Below are 19277 nucleotides of genomic sequence, written 5' to 3'. Positions count from 1 at the left end.
ACATTGTCTTGGTGAATTTCTATTGCTGCTGGGTTTTGGAGTCCTCTGGGCTCATAACACCACCCCTTTGTTGAAAAGTTGTTGCACAGATGCAATAGAATTTAATTTTCAAATTAAAATCCTGTTGTTACTATTTACCACACACTCGACCCACTGTTCCCAGAACTTGGTCACCATCCCCCTTGAATACGACATGCTCTCATTCTAATGACACAAGGACCCAGACATATCCCCAAGAGAAGGGCAGGCAATCGGCTCGACCCGAACCCCCTGCAGCCTCAACCGTGAATGGCCAGCTTGATTTTCTCCCCCTTGCATTTGCCCTCTTCACCCACCCTGCCACAACACTGAACAATTGTCCTTCGTTCGTCAAAGAATTTACAGGTCTCTCAAAAACACATTAATTGGGAATGAGTTATTTGAAAATTAATGGATGGAATTTGACATGCAGCGACAGGAAAGATGGAACGATTTGTCGGATTTGGTGCTGGCATAGCAAATTTTTAATAAGTAAACACAAGATCATTGACTGGCATTTCAGGATACAAGTGTCATAGAGTTGTGCAGCTCAGAAACATGTCCTTTGGCCCAACATGCCCATGCTGACCATTATACTTTCCATATATGTCGGCATATCGGATGACTAATTGTATAAACATGACCCCCCTCCCCCCAAATTCCCACTTATTATGTAGGTTTTGAGCGATACTTGCTGTATAAGACAACCCCAAGTTTTTGCACCCTTTGTATCTACAGTTTGATTCCCAAGCATGTCAAAGTTCATAGGTGTTTTATCCATGTTTCTGATGTTGATTAATAGATAATCATGTTTCTTATGTTGTTGTAGTACTTAGCAATGGAAGTTCGTCATTTTAACTTCAAGATTTGCTGGTAATTTCTGCCTCAGTACTAAATCATTTATTTTCATAAAATGACTACACCATGAAGCAATGGCTTTGAAGTCTTTGATGTGCTATTGGTTCTCTTTAGCCAACCAAAATGCAAAAATGCACTTTTATTCTATTTCTTGAAACAATGTATCCATTTTGACACTGCTCACATCCTTCTCTAGAATTGGCCAGATTGCAGGGCCTTTTCTCATTGTACATTTATTCCTGGATATATTTCTAAGCAAGTCTTTTATTATTTATTTCGCATTTATTGCCAGAGTACATACATCACATACCACCCTGAGTTTCTTTTCCCTGTGGGCAAGGCAGGATTGCCACTTTTTTGTAGTGGAAAAAAAAACTACACATGTAAACAGATAACGAATGTAAACAATCTGACTGTGCAATATAGAAAGAATATTTTAAAATATCAATGAAGTGCACAATTCAAAGTCTTTAAATGAGTTTGTTGTTGAGGCGTCTGATGGTGGAGGGGTAGCAGCTGTTCCTGAACCTGGTGGTGCGAGTCTTGTGGCACCGACACCTCTTTCCTGATGGTACCAGCAAGAACAGAGCATGTGCTAGGTACTGTCCGATAGCAGTGTTCCCTGTAGATGTTATTAATGTTGGAGAGGCTATTTATTGCCTGTGATTTCCTGATCTGTGTCCACCACCTTTTGGAGGGTTTTATGCTCAGTGGTATTGGTATCCCCATAACAGACCATGATGGCACCGGTCAGCACACTTTCCACCACACATCTGTAGAAATTTGCCAGGGTTTCTGGTGTCATACCAAACCTCCACAAACTCCTGAGGAAGTCGAGCTGCTGACGTGCTTTCTACATGATGGACATTAGTGTGTGGAGTCCAGGAAATATCCTCCGAGGTAGTGACTCCCTCTCCACCTCTGAACCACCAATGATCACTGGATCTTATACCTCTGGTTTTCCCTTCCTAAAGTCACAATCAACTCCTTCAATCTCCAACAAACCTTGTCTTTAAAAGTCTAAAAGTTTTGTTAACTAGTATTGCTATTGGCCTGACAAGGCAGTGTAAAGAGAATGGACACTGGCTGATGGTTTACTATTCATCTGCTGTTGTAAATTGCGACTGATAGATTAGTTTGCTGTGCTGTTATTTGAAGGTATGTTAGACAGGATTATAATACATTATTATTGTTTTCATATAACATAACCCAGCTTCCAAAAGATTTTTCAGTTGAAAAAACTTATGGTAGGACCGTAGGATATATGCAAATGTTTTATGCTGTTCTCTATCACTATGGGGGAATATTCTAAGCTACAGGATATGAAGGTTCGGATTTTATAATTGACAAATCAGGTGATCCTGTTTTTTTGGGGTGACATTTCTCAGGTTCAAATTCTGACTTACACACTGACATATATGGTGTTTATTTTAGTTTCATATCGTCCATGGTTCAGATGCTTTGACAATGTCAAATTGTGTGTACAGAGACATAGTGTTTCAGGTTTTTTTTATTTATGGACATATTCCTTTATTTTTAAACTGATATGTTAATTGATGATAATGAATATTCACCCAATTTGTAGTATTAAACAAAAAATTAATTTTGATCAAGAATTTGAATGTGTCTGCGTAGGTTTCCCTTAATGTTTGCTCATAATTTTCTATACCTCTATAAATTTTCCCCTCATTTTTTGAAGCTCCAACGAATAAAGTCCTAACCTATTCAACTGTTCCCTATAACTCAATTCCTTGAGACCAGGCAACATTCTTATAAATTTTCTCTGAACTCTCTCAATCTTTTTGAGATATTTCCTGTGGGTACGTGACCAAAATGCGCACACAATACGCAAATTTGCACAACTTCAGCCTAACATGCCCAACTCCTGTACTCAGTACTTAGATTTACAAAGTCCAATACCACTTTAAAGCAATTGTGTATCCCACATCCCTTTGTATGACTGCTCTCTACGGTGCCCCATTGTTTGCAGTGTATGTCTTCCCTCTTTTGCTTGTTTGCATTAAATGCCATTGGCATTTTGCCAGCTGATTCTGATCCCACTGAAAACCTTCCTCATTGTCCACTATCTTTATCCTTTATCTTCATGTCATTGAAAGTTGGCCAATATAATTGAGAAATGCGGATTGAGAATATGACTGTAAACTTGGATTCGAAAAAAATGTTAATCATGCCATGCTAGATGCCAAGCTTTCTGACTGGAGTACAAGAATCAATGGCATTCCTCTACTTGTTTTTTTTATATATATCTCAGTAACCAGATTCATGGATAGCTTCTTTCCTGTCATTATCAGACTCCTCAATGAACCTTGTGCTCATAAAATAATGTTGCCTTTCCTCTGTATCAACTGATCTCTCTCTCTCTCTCTCTCTCTCTCTCTCTCTCTCTCTCTCTCTCTCTCTCTCTCTCTCTCTCTCTACATCTCTGCGTTCTGTGCAGTGTTTTATTTGGTGTACCATGTATGGGTTGACTAGCTGGATTACTTGCAAAACAAACTTTCTGACTGCTCCTCAGTGTATATGGTAATAAACTAAAATGTGGAACTAGAAGCCTGGATATTGGAATACAGGGTAAAATTCCAAAATTTTCTAATGATGGCAAAATTAGTGGATGCCTTAAACAATGAGAACTGCAGCAGATGTAGCTGGTCTCACAAAATGGGAAGACAACCAGTGGTTGGAATTTTACAAATGGGAGTGTAGAAATGCAATATAGAGTTAATTATACAGTCCTAAGGAGTATCTAGATCTGAAGGTTCACATGTATTGATCTTTGAAAATGGCAGAACACATTAAAAGATGAGATGGCTTCATGAATGGAAATGCTGACAACAAAGCAACCTAGCTTTGCTAAATCCTTGAGCTATCCTTTGGCCATCGTTTGTGTTTGACCCACTTACGGAGATGAATGGTTTTAGCTACAAGTTTAATCTGGGAGAGCTGAGAATGGTTCTGAGGAGATTGTGCAGAAGTTTAATGTTCAAACTTATGCCAGGTTTGGATATGATAGAAAAAGAAAGATTCTGGTGGGCTGAAATGTACTATTTGAGTAGAGATACTGCTGGGGAATCCAAAGAAGAAAGATTTTATACAATGAGTTGTAATGACGAGGTACTAATGAGGGTATGGAGTGGATAGTGATTTCAAAAGGAAATAAAACAGATCGTTGTGTGAAGTGTCCTTATAGTATCAGACAGATAAAGCAGGAATGATTCTGAAGTGGTTGTTCTACAGGGTACAACCATTAATTTGTTGGGCTGAACGTACTCCTTCAGTGCCGTAATGGCTCAAACTGTAAGAGTGTAAATTCTCCATTTCCCTTCCTCCTGGATTTGTTGCCATTTTTTTAATATAAGTTATAAATTACGACTGACCTCAAAATTTGTTTTCATTGATCTCTGGGTGTTCAATAAGTTCTTGCAAAAATCCTGGAAATGGTGTTATCTTTCCTGCATGTACTGGGAGATGCTTCATTGGAATTTGCATGGCAGCTTGGTGGGGAGTGGGGGGAGGGGGAGGGGGTTTTGGTGAGAGGACACCATCCAATCCCAGTGGCTGTTCATTGCTGTTAAAAATGCCCTCTGGATAAAATTGGATTTTTTTAAAAGATGTCTAGGTGTCCTGGAAATCTACCACTTCTCTCCACATCCCCACCCCCGAGCTTCTCATAAGTGATTTAAAGTTCATTGCTGCAATAATAGTGTTTGAACATATAATTTAGAAATCTGGCTGTTTCCTTGCCTCATGCAAGCTTCTGCTCATGTTCCAAGGAACGAACACTATTTGTAACTGAACAATAGTGCAACACCATTAACAAATTAAAGATGACATGTCCAATATGGCTTGCTTTTACTGGCACATCTCTTCCCAATCCCGATAAATGATGCTCTTTGTCCAATGAAATAGTCTGAAAATACCATTATTATAATATGATACGCTTGTATTGATATATTCTTCTCAAGGTTAAAATGTCACGGAAATCTTCATTATCACAGTTAGACATGAGGGAAGCCTTTGTTCAGTTGTTCCTTTTTTTGGGGGGGGTGTGTACATGCGCGACCATGTACGTATGAGGATGCTTGAGCTTGGAAATTTATTTTTACTTGCTCTTTAAAATTGTCAAAGCACCTGAAAAAGGTTAATATAATTTGGTGCCCCATCTGTTGAGAAGCCCAGTTGCAATACCTCTTTTTAAATAGCCCTTTAATAATTGCAACGAAGAAATTAAAATCTATGTATTTGAGGAACTGAGTGAGTGCAGAATTTGTCTTCTTTTACATCCACTATATTTCTCCACATTTACAGCTGGAATTGTTCTGCAGACATAAAATTTACTTGACAATGTTTTAGGTTCAGGCAATTCTAAACAGGAAAATGTGGCACTGGGGCCTTGCTAACAAAGAATAGTAAAAATGGATCAGTAGCCAGAAAAACAAACATTATATCAAACATTTTCAAAATTACTTACATTTAAAATTAGTGGGCATTGAATTCAGTATTAATCCTTTGTCCGATTTATCCCTTGGTTGTTTCCATTTACATTTTAAAGAAGTAAAATAATTATTAGATGATAGTAAAATATAAATTGAAGTAACCCTGCAGAAAGTGCAGCTGCCATGATATGGCTCTGAGCTTTCTGCTGGTGTTTGAACATTTTCCTTGTAACTAGATTTTCCTGGGGTGCTTTTCTTTCTTTCTACATACCCAAGTCATAATGGTTATTAGGTGAACTGGCCACTCTAAATTGCCCCGGAATTAGGAGGATATTAATGAATATGTGAGAGTGTTGATGTTGGAAAAATAAATGGGGGATGGGATTAGTTTAAGAACCAACGTAGACGCGATTGGCTGAATGACCACCTGTCCTAATGAAAGACACTAAATGCCTTCAAAAACAGTGGGAACTCAGAGAGCAATGGGCTGAAAGAACTTAAAGCAATCAATGCAGCTCAAGCAAAGGTTATGGATAAACTAATGGCTCTGATTGTATCCTCATAACTTAAAAGTGGCTGAGAGATAATAAATGCATATTTGTGATCCTTCAACATTACATGCATTAAAAAGTACCTGGTGGACTGAAAATTCACCTGAAGTTTCCTACTTAAGAAGGAGGGAGAGAGAAAGCAGAAAACTATCTGCCATCAGGAAAATGCAGGAATTCATTATTAAGGAAGTAGTAACAAAACAATAGATAGAGTTAGTAAGTTCTCATGAAATAGAATTTGAGTTTAACAGACTTTTAATTGTTCTTTGAGGATGAAATAAGCATAGAAAAATGGAAAACAGTCGATGTAGTCTATTTGGACTTCCTGAAAGCATTCAATGGCGTGCCATGTAACAGATGACTTCCGAGGTAAGGGTTCACGGCACTGAGAATAACGTGCTAACATGGTTTGAGAATTGGTGAAAATTTAGCAGTGGTGACCATGAATAGTAAAAATGGATCAGTAGACATCAAAAAGAGAAAGGAGGAATAAATAAGTCCTTTGCAGGTTGGAACTAATGAATTGCCAGTGGGATCAGTGCTGGGGTCTCAGCTATTCATAATTAATATTGATGGCTCTGACTGATTGGATGATATCTCAATGCCAATATCCCAAAAAATGGTATCTAATAAGTAATGAAGAAGACTCAAAATGTCTGCAAAAGGATAGAAACAGATTGCCAGATGTGGGCCAATATGAGGCTATTAATTTCGGTCAGAAGGATGGATGTCAACAATGTTAAAGAAATAAATTCACATTTCCTCGTAAATGAAATTAGGAGGTCATCAGGAAAGCAAATGAAATGTTGGTCTTTCTGGTGGGGTGTTGAAAGTCCACTAGATTGATTTTTGAATTGGACCAGCACATTCTAGCATTTAAAAGAATGAGAAATGGTTTACTCCTGCCACAGTTCTTTTGTGTTCTATTCAGAATTCCACACCACCCCCCTCCCCCTACCACCCACAGAAATATTTTGGTGAAGATTTCAGTGAGGTTACAAATGGAACCTTGTGTTGTGAAAACCAGTCTGACATCATTCAAATTAATAATTTTGAAAGACGGACTGTGTTAGCCACAGATAAGTTTGATAATCTTTTTGGGGGCAGACATTCCGTAACAGTTGAGGGCTAGGACGGATGCAAAAGAAGACAGATGGTTTTCCACAAAATCACCCTGCAGCTCTATCATTTCTCATCTTACTATTAATTCATCTGTTCAGATGGATACATTTGTGCATGTAACCAAGATGAATATTAATGAGATTTTTAATAACCCTGTACATTTGCATTCTTAGTAATTCTTACATGGTTCTAGCTGATTAAAATGAATAATTTACATAATTAACATATGGCTATTCTGTTGCCTTTAATATGCTGATTATCTCAACACTTTGGTTTAAAGTCAATTGGATTCAGAAAAATTAATGATTGTTTGAAGTTAGAATGGTTTATTCAATGACAAAGATTGGAAAATATTTGCTGTTGTGTTTTATAAGGAGAAGTAGCCAGTAAACATTTTTTTTTCCAAAATATGATTTCATTTAATTCTCATCATTAGGAATGGTCCATATCACTGTGGTCAAACATGACACAAGAGTCCCAATGTTTAACTGATGTTTTGTTACTGGTAATCGATCTGTTTTAGACTCAATTACTGAGGGAAAATGGTTTTCTTTTTTGCCCAAGTAGCTTGAGGTCAACCAGAAAAGAAGGTAAATGGTTGCCATTGGTTTCTTGCATTGAAATCAATGAATTTCAACCTCTAATAATCATGCTAGCATTTTTGAATCACCGCCATTAAAAGGCATTAGCACAACATTGTGTGTACCAGATCGTGAAAATTATGACACATTTCGCCTTGTGTTGTTATGGTACCATTGACATTTGGAAGCTTTGTATAGTCTGGCAGTAAGTGGAATATACGGGGAAACAAATTGCATGTTTATATGCTTCCTCTTTATTTACTGGATAACTCTGACAACTTGCTCCCTCAGGGGTCAGTTGAGGAAAAGAAACTCATTGACTGGAGTAATTTTATAGTATTAATCCTTTATTCTTACCTTTTAATGAATGCTGGATCTTGGACAGGATATGGCTCCAACCATAGCACTTGAGCAAACCTTAATCTTTAATAAGCTGCGGTGCAAGTCTATAACTGTCAGAGCATGACGGAAGAGTGGTGTGTTCTGCCTGCCTGATCGGAATATGAAAACACAGTTCTTTAGATGAGAAGAAATGTCACTTCCCCTTTCTATTTGCTGTGCCTATGATTTATAAAAGCAAACTCTATTCAGGACCACTTGAAATTAGAAAGGTTTTGCTTTGGAGATTGAATTAACATGTAATAAAGTATATGTTTGCTTATCTACCTCTAATCTCAATGTATATATTTCTCTCATGATGGAGTAGTTTTCTACATCAAGACAAAAAAGCGCACAAATGTTTGAAAGAAAGAAACAATTCAATGCAATTGTTTCCAAGAAACAAATAATGATATTAAAGTTATCTTGAAGAAAATAAGTAAAGCTTTCCATAGCTTGAATTATTTATTTATTTCAAGTGGAATAATATTCATTTACAATATAAATTCAGTCTCGTACACTATAAAAATCAATGAGACACTTTCAAAAAAAACCTGTGAATGAGTCACTCTTTTATCAGCAAATGTCTTGCATTTTTCTTCTTCTGCACATTATAAAAAGGACATATTCTTTAAGCTATACTAGTAACACTGATGGAAGAAGAGGAGAAGAAACAAGGCAGACAGAAGCCCTTTCTGCAACTGCTGCTGAAGTTCTCATCGGTAGAGTTTTACAGGAGAACTCCAATGTATTGATTCAAGACTCCATAAAACAGATAATATGCCCTGGATGGTCCTTCAGTGATGTATTGCCTTTCTGTGAGGTAATTAAGTCAGAATTGTAAATCTGCTTTACATTTGGCATTGTGCAAGTTCCTTCCTCGCAAGTACAAAGGTAGGTCAGAAAGGTTTTGACTCACCACCCTCATTGCCAATTATATGCACTCATCAATGGCGTCAACTGGCATGACATTGGGCATCATTCCCTTTCTCAAAAGGGTGGACTCCAGGTTCTGCCCAACCCTATGTGCAAGGTTAGACATCATCAGGGTCATAGACATTTCATGTGGGCTTCAAGTAAACTAAATAATACAGAGGTAACTTGGTGTATATAGTTGTCCATCATCGTCTATGGATTGTTCCATCGTAATACTCACCAGAGCCGAAATAATTTATGATCTTGGCGTCTGGAAGCTTGTGCTCCCTTTTCTCCTTGGCCTAGCCACAGAGTCAACAAATGCAAATCCCTGTCTCAGCAACTCTTGAGAAACTCTCTGTTGTCCACTGAATGGCAGTATCTTACTTTTACACAATCCCATTTTCTTCACCGTCTTGTGGTCCCTCAACTTTACCTCATGGCATGGGATTCTAAAAGTAGAACAGCACAAAAATACACGTAGTCCAATGAAGGTCGGGGAAAGTAATATAATCATTCTTATGTTAGATAAGTCAGTCTTGCGTTAGATTTTGTATTCAAGAAGAAATTATTGGACACCGAGGGGATGTGAGAAGGATGCTTAGACATAATCATTCAACTCTCTTCCTCGACCTGCATTTCAACTCATCTTTCCCACTCTTGGGCAACAGGGAATCAGAGATTAAAAGAAATTTACAGAGTAGAAGGAGACAATTCAGCCCAAAAATGGTTGATTCCACTTCCAAGATTACCGTTGTTGATGTTTGTTGTCCAGCATTTCCCCATGTGGACAGGCAGAATGTCACTGAGGGTGAGGCATTGTGTCTGTGGATTGTGGTGAAACACAGAAGACTGATGATGCTATGACTACAGTAAAAATGAAGGGGGAACCCAGATGGTCTCACATCCATAGGAGTAAAGCCCTGCGCCCTTCTTCAAGATATAAGCAAAATAACCAAAATACCTAGGCGAGCATCACAATAAACTCTGAGAGAGAAAAAAGTAGAAAAATGGGGGCGGGGGGGAGAGAGAGAGAGTCCAGTCCAACAAACAAAAAGTGTTAATTGGATATGATGAGAGGAAAGATGAGAATTAATTGTGAAAGGAGACAGGAGCATGAGGGAGAGAGAAAAATAGCTAGAGGAAATGAATCAGGGGACAAAGATTGGGGGAGGGGGTGGTGGAGTGGGGGAGTTTTAATGGAAATCCAGAGAAGTTGAAGTTAAAGCCATCCAGTTTAATGGTGCCCAGATGGAAGATGAGGTGTTGTTCCTGCAATTTGCAGGTGATTTCAGTCTAGCAGTGTGTGAGACCATTGTCAGACATGTCAGCAAGGGAATGGGATAGGGAATTGAAATGGGTGGCTATTGGGAGATCCATGCTATTGCAGCCGACAGAACCCAGGTGCTCAATCAAGTGATCTCCCAGTCTGCGCCCAGTCTCTTGGATATAGAGGAGACCACAATGGGAGCACCGGATATAGACGATGACCCCTGCAGAATCATATGCAGTGTTCCTTCACTTGCGCAGCATCCACACTCAGATAAACCGTCTCAGCAGACAAGCTAAACCAGATAAGGGTAGCCAAAATGTTTTCGACCCTCAGTGAGGTAGGGGATCTGTCTATCCCAGCGTGTGAAGTCTGGCTCTGGCAGACTGAGCAGAAGAGACTGATTAATGGTCCAACGGTCAAGAAGTCAGGCCCAGCAGGCATTGTGGAGCGCCAAGAGCATGACAAGACACTTAGACATCCTGGTCACCCAATGCAGCAAGAAAGGTCTCCAGCGGTAGTGGTCGTCTGAGCCACTGGATCAAGGTCTCTTCTGCCGAGAGTGTGGGTTCACCCCTGTTCCACTTAAAACTCCATCATGCACAGATTTATATTATATGTGTCTTCTTCAAACCGAAGGATGGCCAAGTTTAATTTTGGTGACACCATTGTTGGTGGGTTGGACTTGTGGATATGTTCACCAGTTTAAATTACATGTGAAGTCATCCAGCCTTTTCCAGCCAAACATGTAAGTCTATGTGAAAAGGCAACTGATGTTTATCTCTTCAGAAATCTAACCCTACTGCTGGTTTATGCCCAGACTAAAGGTGTTTTTGTCTTCTTGACAGTCCAGCCCCTTGATTTTCAACTCTGATAAATAGTTCTGCAGTTGTGTAGTAGTATTATAGACCTGGCCCATTCTTGGCTGTCCATGACTGCACCAGAGACTCATATAGAATGGCTTCTGGCTGTAATTGTAGAAGTGAGCACTTTCCCATTAAGAAGTGCAGGTATGACTTCAATCAGCCTCAGTTAGATCTAACTCCTGCTGAAACTTCCTGAAATCACTTTGCACCAATATATAGTACGTTAATACACAAAAGCTCGATCAATGCTGATTATACACAAAAGTTATTTCAGGCGGCATACACACCAATTTCAGGTGGGAGCAGAAACGGCAGGAATCCCTTGCCTCATTGCTCATTTTCCAGTGAAATCAAAAGTATGTATTATTCTGATATTGAAACAAAGCAAACATAGAGTGAGCATATCCAATTTGATATGATGCTAAGTTTTGGGAAAAGGAAAGATATTCCATACAAACTGTTTAGCTTGTCTTTCTTTGTATCTTTGGAGATTGGTGTTTCAGGGGTCAGAACTTTGACTTGGTGGAGTCCAGGTGAAGATTGATGAGAGGAGATGTTATCACCATCAGTAATGCTGTGGTATCTGAAAATCAGTACCGTGAACATCAGGATACATTCATTATGAGTAAACTATATTTGCTTAAATAAAAGTAGTTTAATGCTGAATAATATAGTAATTCAATGGTATGGCAAAGTTGTGTTTGTTGATTGAAATAATTATCCAGTGAATTTGGCAGGTGTGCTCTGCATTCATTATATGTTGTTATTGGTCACACAGTGTATGCTTTCTGCTGCAGTTGTATGTGATTTTTCTCTTTTATAATGAAATTTACTGTATATTTCGGCGTACAAGTCGAGTTGTGAAACCCAAAAAACTCTCAAAAAAATGGGGATCAACTTATACACTTTTGAGACCTTAAATTCAGCTCAAAATCTAATCCACACTGATCCAGCATACAAGTTGACCCTTGGGAAAACGGATACGGTTTCAACCCTTGAAAAACCCAAAAAAAACAACTATGACAGATTTTCATTGCGATTTTTATTGGAAACCACAACCCAATTAGCACCCTTCAAAATCACCATCATTCTCTGAAAACAACAACACATTTAGTAGTGTTAGGGACGTGCCTCATTCTGGCTGTCCATGACTGCAGCAGAGACTCGCAGACCTTTTGGAATGGCTTCTGGCTGTAATTGTAGAAGTTGAGCACTTTCCCTTTAAAAAGTGTAGGTGTGGCTTGAATCAGCCTCCGTTAGATCTAGCTCATGCTGAAGCTACCTTCAAAATCACTCTCTCGATCATCATCTGAGCAAAAATAGCGTCAAGCACATCCATACTCTCACAGTTTAATCAGTCATCATATGGGTCACAGTCAGTATCTGATGAGGCGGTTTCAGCTTCATCGTCAGTGTCCCACAATAAATCATCATCCGTGCCATCAATTACACAGGAGATACCGCACTCTTTAAATGACTTTATCACAGTCCCTACTTTAACTTTGTCCCATGTCTTGAGCACGAAGTTACACAGCATATCAAGCAATGCAGCGTGCATTGCCCCACCTTTTGTAAACTACTTTTCTGTACTTGACATCCATGTATTCCATTCCCCGCACATATGGTATTTGAATGGGTTGTTCAAGCAGACATCGAGAGGTTGCAATATAGACACCCAGGATAACCACCATGTAAGTATTATGTAGAGCTAATCTACTCTTAGTGTTCTCAGTTAAGTGGCTATGAAACATATCCCAGACCATCAAACTCTGTTCTTTGTGTAAATTGCCTGGCCGCATGTTCCACACATTGTCTAACCATAGTTTTACACCATTTTCATCAATCCATCCTTTTTCATGAAAAATACCTGCAGGGATTTTCATTTTCATTTTAATTTTGTGTTTGAAGGTTACCGTGAGTCTTAACTTTGTCCTGTTGGCCATGCACAATAACACCACAGTTAACCTCGTCCTTTCATGGCCTGCACTTCTGGTTTGCATAGTTTTAATACCTTTCCATTCCACTGTTCTCTTGCCTATCATGTCAAAATTCATGGGGGTTTCATCCATGTTTCAAATATTTGCCAATGCAAACTGGTTTTTCTGCCAGTTCCGTATAATAAACTGAAGAAAACTTTCTACTTTATGATCAAGATCTTTTGGTAGCTTCTGTGCAATTTTTGTTTATTTGGTGTAATACTAGACTTTTCCTGTTCATGAAACGATTGGACCAGCCGAATGTAGCCTCAAAATCAACACTGTGGTCTGGGTGTGACTTGGCCCACTGCAGTGCAAATGTTCTTTTATTTTTCGGTGACTATGTAGCAATCTTGCCTCTGTTCATGTATCCATTCTGCAACATGATTTTCCAACTCTGGCCAATGAGTGATTTATTTTCTCAAATAACATTGCCTTTTTGATATATTTCTTAAAATCTTTCTTCTCCATTCTCTTGCACATCAAATGTTCTTGCAGCAGCTCTGTTGTTGGTTTTCTTGGCCATTTCCATCGCTTTCAACTTAAAGCTCACTTCATACTTTCATTGCATGCTGCATTGTGTTGCTGGACCCTCCATGATAGCAATCACCTCTGGCCAGTGCCCAGAAGATCAATCTACATGGTTGACGTATATGATGGTCAACGGTCCATCTCAGGCATCATGAACTTTGGGGGTTGACTTGTATGCTGGTCAACGGGGCACCTCAGGCAGTCAGAAAATTGGGGTTGACTTGAACCAATAAAAGCCTTATAATGAGGCTGAAAAGGGGGGGGGGGGGGTCAATTTATACACCAACTTATACGCTAAATGGCTTTAGCTTTATTTGTTAATTGATTCAAATTCTTCAAGGCAAACACAAAATTATTCAACAATGATTTCATCTTTATAAATTTAATGGAAACATTCTGGATCCAAAGACCATAACAGTAACTGCAAAAAAATATGGTTAATTTGAAGTTTTTGTGCTCTGTTTGAGAATATATCTCCAACATGACTCCTGATTTGTGGCAAAATTAAAAATATTTTCAGAAATACTGCAAGATTGGCAATAAATCAAATGAGTATCTTGAAGAAAGGCTCAGGCCCAAATCATTAGTTCACCTCCTACAGATGCTGGGAGACCTGTTGAGTTCCAGTTGGTTTCACTCAAACCATTTAAAATAACTAATTGACCAATGTTGTCTTGTCCAACCCATAGAAGTTGATGTATTCACTTTTGCTTCTCTGAAGTTAAATGAATATTCAAAAAAAATTGTTTTTTGGCATTTCATAAAGCAGTTCTGGCCTTTGTGCATTTGATGGTGGTTCTTAGCTTTGGGGACTACAAAGACCAATTAAGTATGCTGGCAGTCTTCAAGGATGTTCTTGGTCAAGTCAGTTTTCCCCACTAAATTTCAAAGAATCTGAACCAGTTGGCTGGTCTGCCGAATTTCCCACAGATGTGACCATTTTTCCAACGTGTCCCATGTGCGCTCGCGCTCGGGAGTTTGTTGGTATGCATTTAAATACATTTGGCAATGGTCATGCTGACCTCAACTCCTTAAGAGTCACCCAGTGATGTTCCAAGGAGTGTCACCAACAGCGTTTCATGATTCATAAGGTTCCACTTCTTATTTTGATTAGAAATGTTTCACTTTTATACCCAGTTACTGATTCCAATATATTGCAAAAGAGAACTGTAGAATATAAATATTTCATTAATGTTATAACAATATGCTAATTACATTTTTAAAATTCTTCAGTTCCAAGTCAGATGAATAAAATCTGGTTACACAATTTATTAGTGATATGAAACTGTAAAATTTGAAAGGTACAGTGAGATCTGCTACCTACGAAATTGATTTGTTATCTATAGACTGTCCAAAAGTCTATGTTTGGAATATACAGCATATTGCAATGGAATTACATGTAATGAAATTACTATATCAGATCGTCTTTTACCACCATTGATAATGATTCTCAGCAAATCAATAATAATGACACAGACTCTAATCATAGTTCGTTGTCCCAGTCAGTAAGATGATGGAGCTGCTGTAGCAGGTGAGGACCCGTAGGGAGTGAGGGAGTGGAGATGCAGTGCCCCTGCGGGGTCTAGCCGCCCAGTCGACTGCCGTTGGCTCCGCACGGGCTTGGAACAGCCCATTGGGGAACTGACAGTGGTTTTGGTTGGAATCCCGCAGCCGCCATGAGGGGCTGAACAATCCGGGGAAGTGGAGGACTGGAGCAGGGCATCAGAGGCCGGGAAGATCACGCTCCGTCTGAGAAGAAGCGGCGGAGGAGATATTCCGTGCGGATGGTGACCGCGCTGGCGGACCAGTGAGGGGGCTCTGCGGCTGAGGGACCAGTGCATGCGGGGGGGGGGGGCTGCTGGTGACCCGAGGAGAGGAACCTGTAGGTGCTGTGGGATCCTGGTGACTCGCGCCGGGCTGCTGGAGACTGGCTAGCACTGGCTGGAGGGGTACCAAGTATCGGAACCAGGATGCGAGGAGGTGCTGAGGGCGCTGAAGGTTTCCTGACCGCGTTGAAGGTTCGGATCTGGAGCTCGGGTTGCCGATGGTTTGGACTGGACTCTGTGTGGTTGCAGGGGCTGCATAAATGCTGGAGGTGAATCTATGGATACTCGGGGTGACTCTGAGGGAACTCCCTTTTGCTTCTCTCTTTCTGACTGTAAGAGGTGCTTAAGCAATTCCTGTGAGTGACGAATCTGTCTGCCTTGCAGCAGGCAAAAAGTAATTTCATGTAATGTGGCACTGTTTCATCACTATGTGGAATCTTGTCCTCAATTTCTGGTGTGGGCATTATATTTGTCTATATCTGTATTATTGTTGAGAGAGATCTTTGCAGCTACCAGCAATGGAATAGAACACTTGTATGAGCACTTGGTTAGTTTATTCTTCAGTTACAGTATCTCGTACATGTTTATACTTCAGCCATTGACAGGCTGTCTCAACATAACTGGATTACCTTACATTGGTGAGGTTCTTGATTGGATAAGTGCCAAGTTTAAATGAATTATAAGCCTCCAAAGTCTTAATTGATGCCTGTCTCTTGCACTGACTGGAACCAATATTGCTTCAACTTTGGACCAATATAATTCAGAGTTATTACTTAAAAATGAAGGTTAATTGTTCCTTGTATATTTTCGTAAGGTATTATCCCAATCGTAAACAGGAACATTAGTTTCTTCTAATATTGCATCACCCATTCATTCTATTCTTTGTGATATCACTGCCATTAATCTTCATGATGCCCCAAATTTTTAGTTGTGAAGTCATTTCACGCCAAAACAATTCTGATTCTTTTGAGTGTGAAAATGTCCGATTTGTTGTAATTATTGGAAAAATATATATTTTACATGTATAGGTGTGTTTAATGGATTTGGATTTGTTTGTGTAAAAGTCTGAAAGCTGATTTGAGACTGCCCATTACCTCCTAATGTTATGTCCAATTGACATCATGTAGTTCCTTTAAACTGTGTCTACCCTCCTGAATTTATAGTGTTCCATAAATATCTGAGTGAGAAGTATTCTAATTTTTGCATGTCACAAAGATCTTGCTGGATTGGGTGTAGTACAGTGGCTAGACTTCTTCCACGCCCCAATACTGTGAACACAAAATAATAGGACAAAAATAACACCAGCAAAAGAAAGTTTAGATTGTTACACAGTTGCTTGGTGCTATTTATTATCCAAGTGATAAAACTGCAAGCCACTAAAAATAAAATACATTTGAACTTGCCATCTGTCCAGTAACTCAGACTCCTGACAAGCTAACTAGGTTCTCTTATAGGTCTGTTAATTGCATTTTTTTCTCAATATATAATGTTCAAGAACAGTTGATTCATCAATGTAATTTATAAATATATTTTTCTTAAATTATAACTTCTCGATCAAGCTGTTTGAAATGCTACCAGCAGGATTCTTCATGGATGTCTTTGAAATATTTAATTTATTCCACATTTTAACAGTTGTGTTTCTTCTTATGTTTCCTAAGCAGCAATTAATTATTTATCAGCTAATAGATTTAGCATGCTGGCTGGCCTAGTCTTTTTTTGCTATTAATGGTCTAGGGATTAAAAGGGCTGGTTTGCATTGCTTGAAAATATTTGTCCTCCAGAGGAGAGACTACCTACCAATGGATGCATAAACACATTTCACTCTTCATTAAGTTCTTCTCTTCATTTTTATAGTTACAAAAAACCAAAGGTTTCACTCTCTAAAACAAGCATCATTCATTTCCAAAAATGATCATTCAATAATTTGTCATGCTCTGTTCTTGCATTAATATGTCCATGGGGGATCAGTCGGTGAAAGTCTCAAGGGTTAGAAAGATGGGTTTCTTTCATCTCTTCTCACATTGCTTCCAACGTATAATGTAAATATTTCCTAAAATTGCCCTTCCTCTTTCACTGAAATTCAGCCCATGGGGCCTCCAGTCTATTCTCCATTCTTCTCAGTCATCCTACCATCCTTCTTTGGATTATCTGATGACAGGATTCATAAATCTTCTCACCACTGATCAAATCCTACTCCCTTTGCAATTCAGAGTGACGTTTGACAGACTTTCAGCGTTCCAGAAAATCTTGGACCTCTACCAATCCAGTACGGCCAGTGCTACACTGTTTATCTCATTTATCAGATGTATAGCTAGTCTTGAATTGTCTTGCTGAATAGTACGCTGTTAATAAAATTGTTTGCTATAAAGGATCTTTGATTAGGAGCACTAGGATTTTCGAAGGCAATATTCAAAGATGTTTAGATAATGATCAGAAAATATTTGGAGCATTAATGTCTTCAACGAGAAATATCTAAATTTCAATAAACCACTCACCTTTCACCCATCAAGATCTATGAAAAAAACTAGCCGTTGGTGTATTTTTCAAAATTTCTGTGACTACCAGTTTGTGAAGTTTTAGAACTTTAAGATTCATTCACAAATTCAGTCATTTGATAAAGGTTGTTTTGGCAATTACTCTCAAGTATTTGGATGATTATTTCAGTTTATCAGTAGAGAAAATAAGTTTTTTTTGAATTTCAGGTTCCTACTTATTGTCAGAGTACATACATGACATCACATACAACCTTGAGATTTTGTTCTCCTGTGGATGAGGCAGGATTACTGCTTATTGGGAGTACAAAAAAAACTGCACAAAATGTACACATGTAAACCAACTGCAAACTACACAAAATGTACACATGTAAACAAACTGCAAACTGCAAAACATTGAGAGGGAAAACGAACCATAAAGTGCAAAAGTAAGAGTCCTTAAATGAGTCCCTGGTTGAGTTTGCTATTGAGGGTTTTGATATTGGAGGGGTAGCAGCTGTTCTGAACCCAGTGAGTCACCCAGTGAGTCTTGTGGCACCGAGACCTATTTCCTGCTGGTAGCAGCAAGAACAGACCGTGTGCTGGGTGGTGTGAACCTTAGGTAATTGCTGCACTCTCCGACGGCAGCCTTCTCTGTGGATGTTCTCAGTGGTGGGGAGGGTTTTGCCTGTGATGTCCTGGGATGTGTCCACTACCTTTTGCAGGGCTTTCTGATCAGACATTTTGGTGTCCCCATACCAGACAATGATGCAGCCAATCAGCACACTTTCCACCAGACATCTGTGGAAATTTGCAGGGTTTCTGATATCGCACCAAATCTCTGCAAACTCCTGAGGAAGTATACCTTTAATGTAGAAAAATGCCCCAAATTATTTCAGAAAAGAATATCAATGCAAACAGGTAGAAAACATCCTGTAAATACTATAGCAACCTTTAAAGTGTCAAGAAGTTGGGGACAGGGACATCTCTGACTAGTATATAATGTTCTGAGGGAGAACAACCAGAGGCTGTCGAGCATGTAAGTACTAATGGCCTGGGTAGAAAGAGGGGGAAGGCTCTGCAAATAAGCTTGGGGACTTGAGAAGAAATTTAAAAAGTAGGAGGTCAAGAGTTGTGTCATTTTTTGGTGAGGGGAAAATAGGAGAGCTGATGCAGGAGGAGCGTTTGGGTATTTTGATTATTGGTATCACTTCTGGGGATCATTAGCTTCACTACCTGCTTCTGAGATGAAACATTTGCTCAATGGGCCAAGAGAGTGACAAGGTAGAGGTTGTGGAGAGTTGCAAAATTATTTGAAAAGATTGAAATAAATAGTCAAAATCCGGTGACGTGAGTTCCATGTGAAGATTGAAATGTTGCTCATTTACACCAAAAGAAGATAGTCCAGGGCATTTTCTCAATGATATGGAAATGTTACGCAGCAGATAGATTTAGGAGTCTGC

The sequence above is a fragment of the Narcine bancroftii genome, chromosome 12 (assembly GCF_036971445.1).
Source record: "Narcine bancroftii isolate sNarBan1 chromosome 12, sNarBan1.hap1, whole genome shotgun sequence".
NCBI classification, from domain to species: domain Eukaryota; kingdom Metazoa; phylum Chordata; class Chondrichthyes; order Torpediniformes; family Narcinidae; genus Narcine; species Narcine bancroftii.
This window is presented reverse-complemented; position numbering follows the sequence as displayed.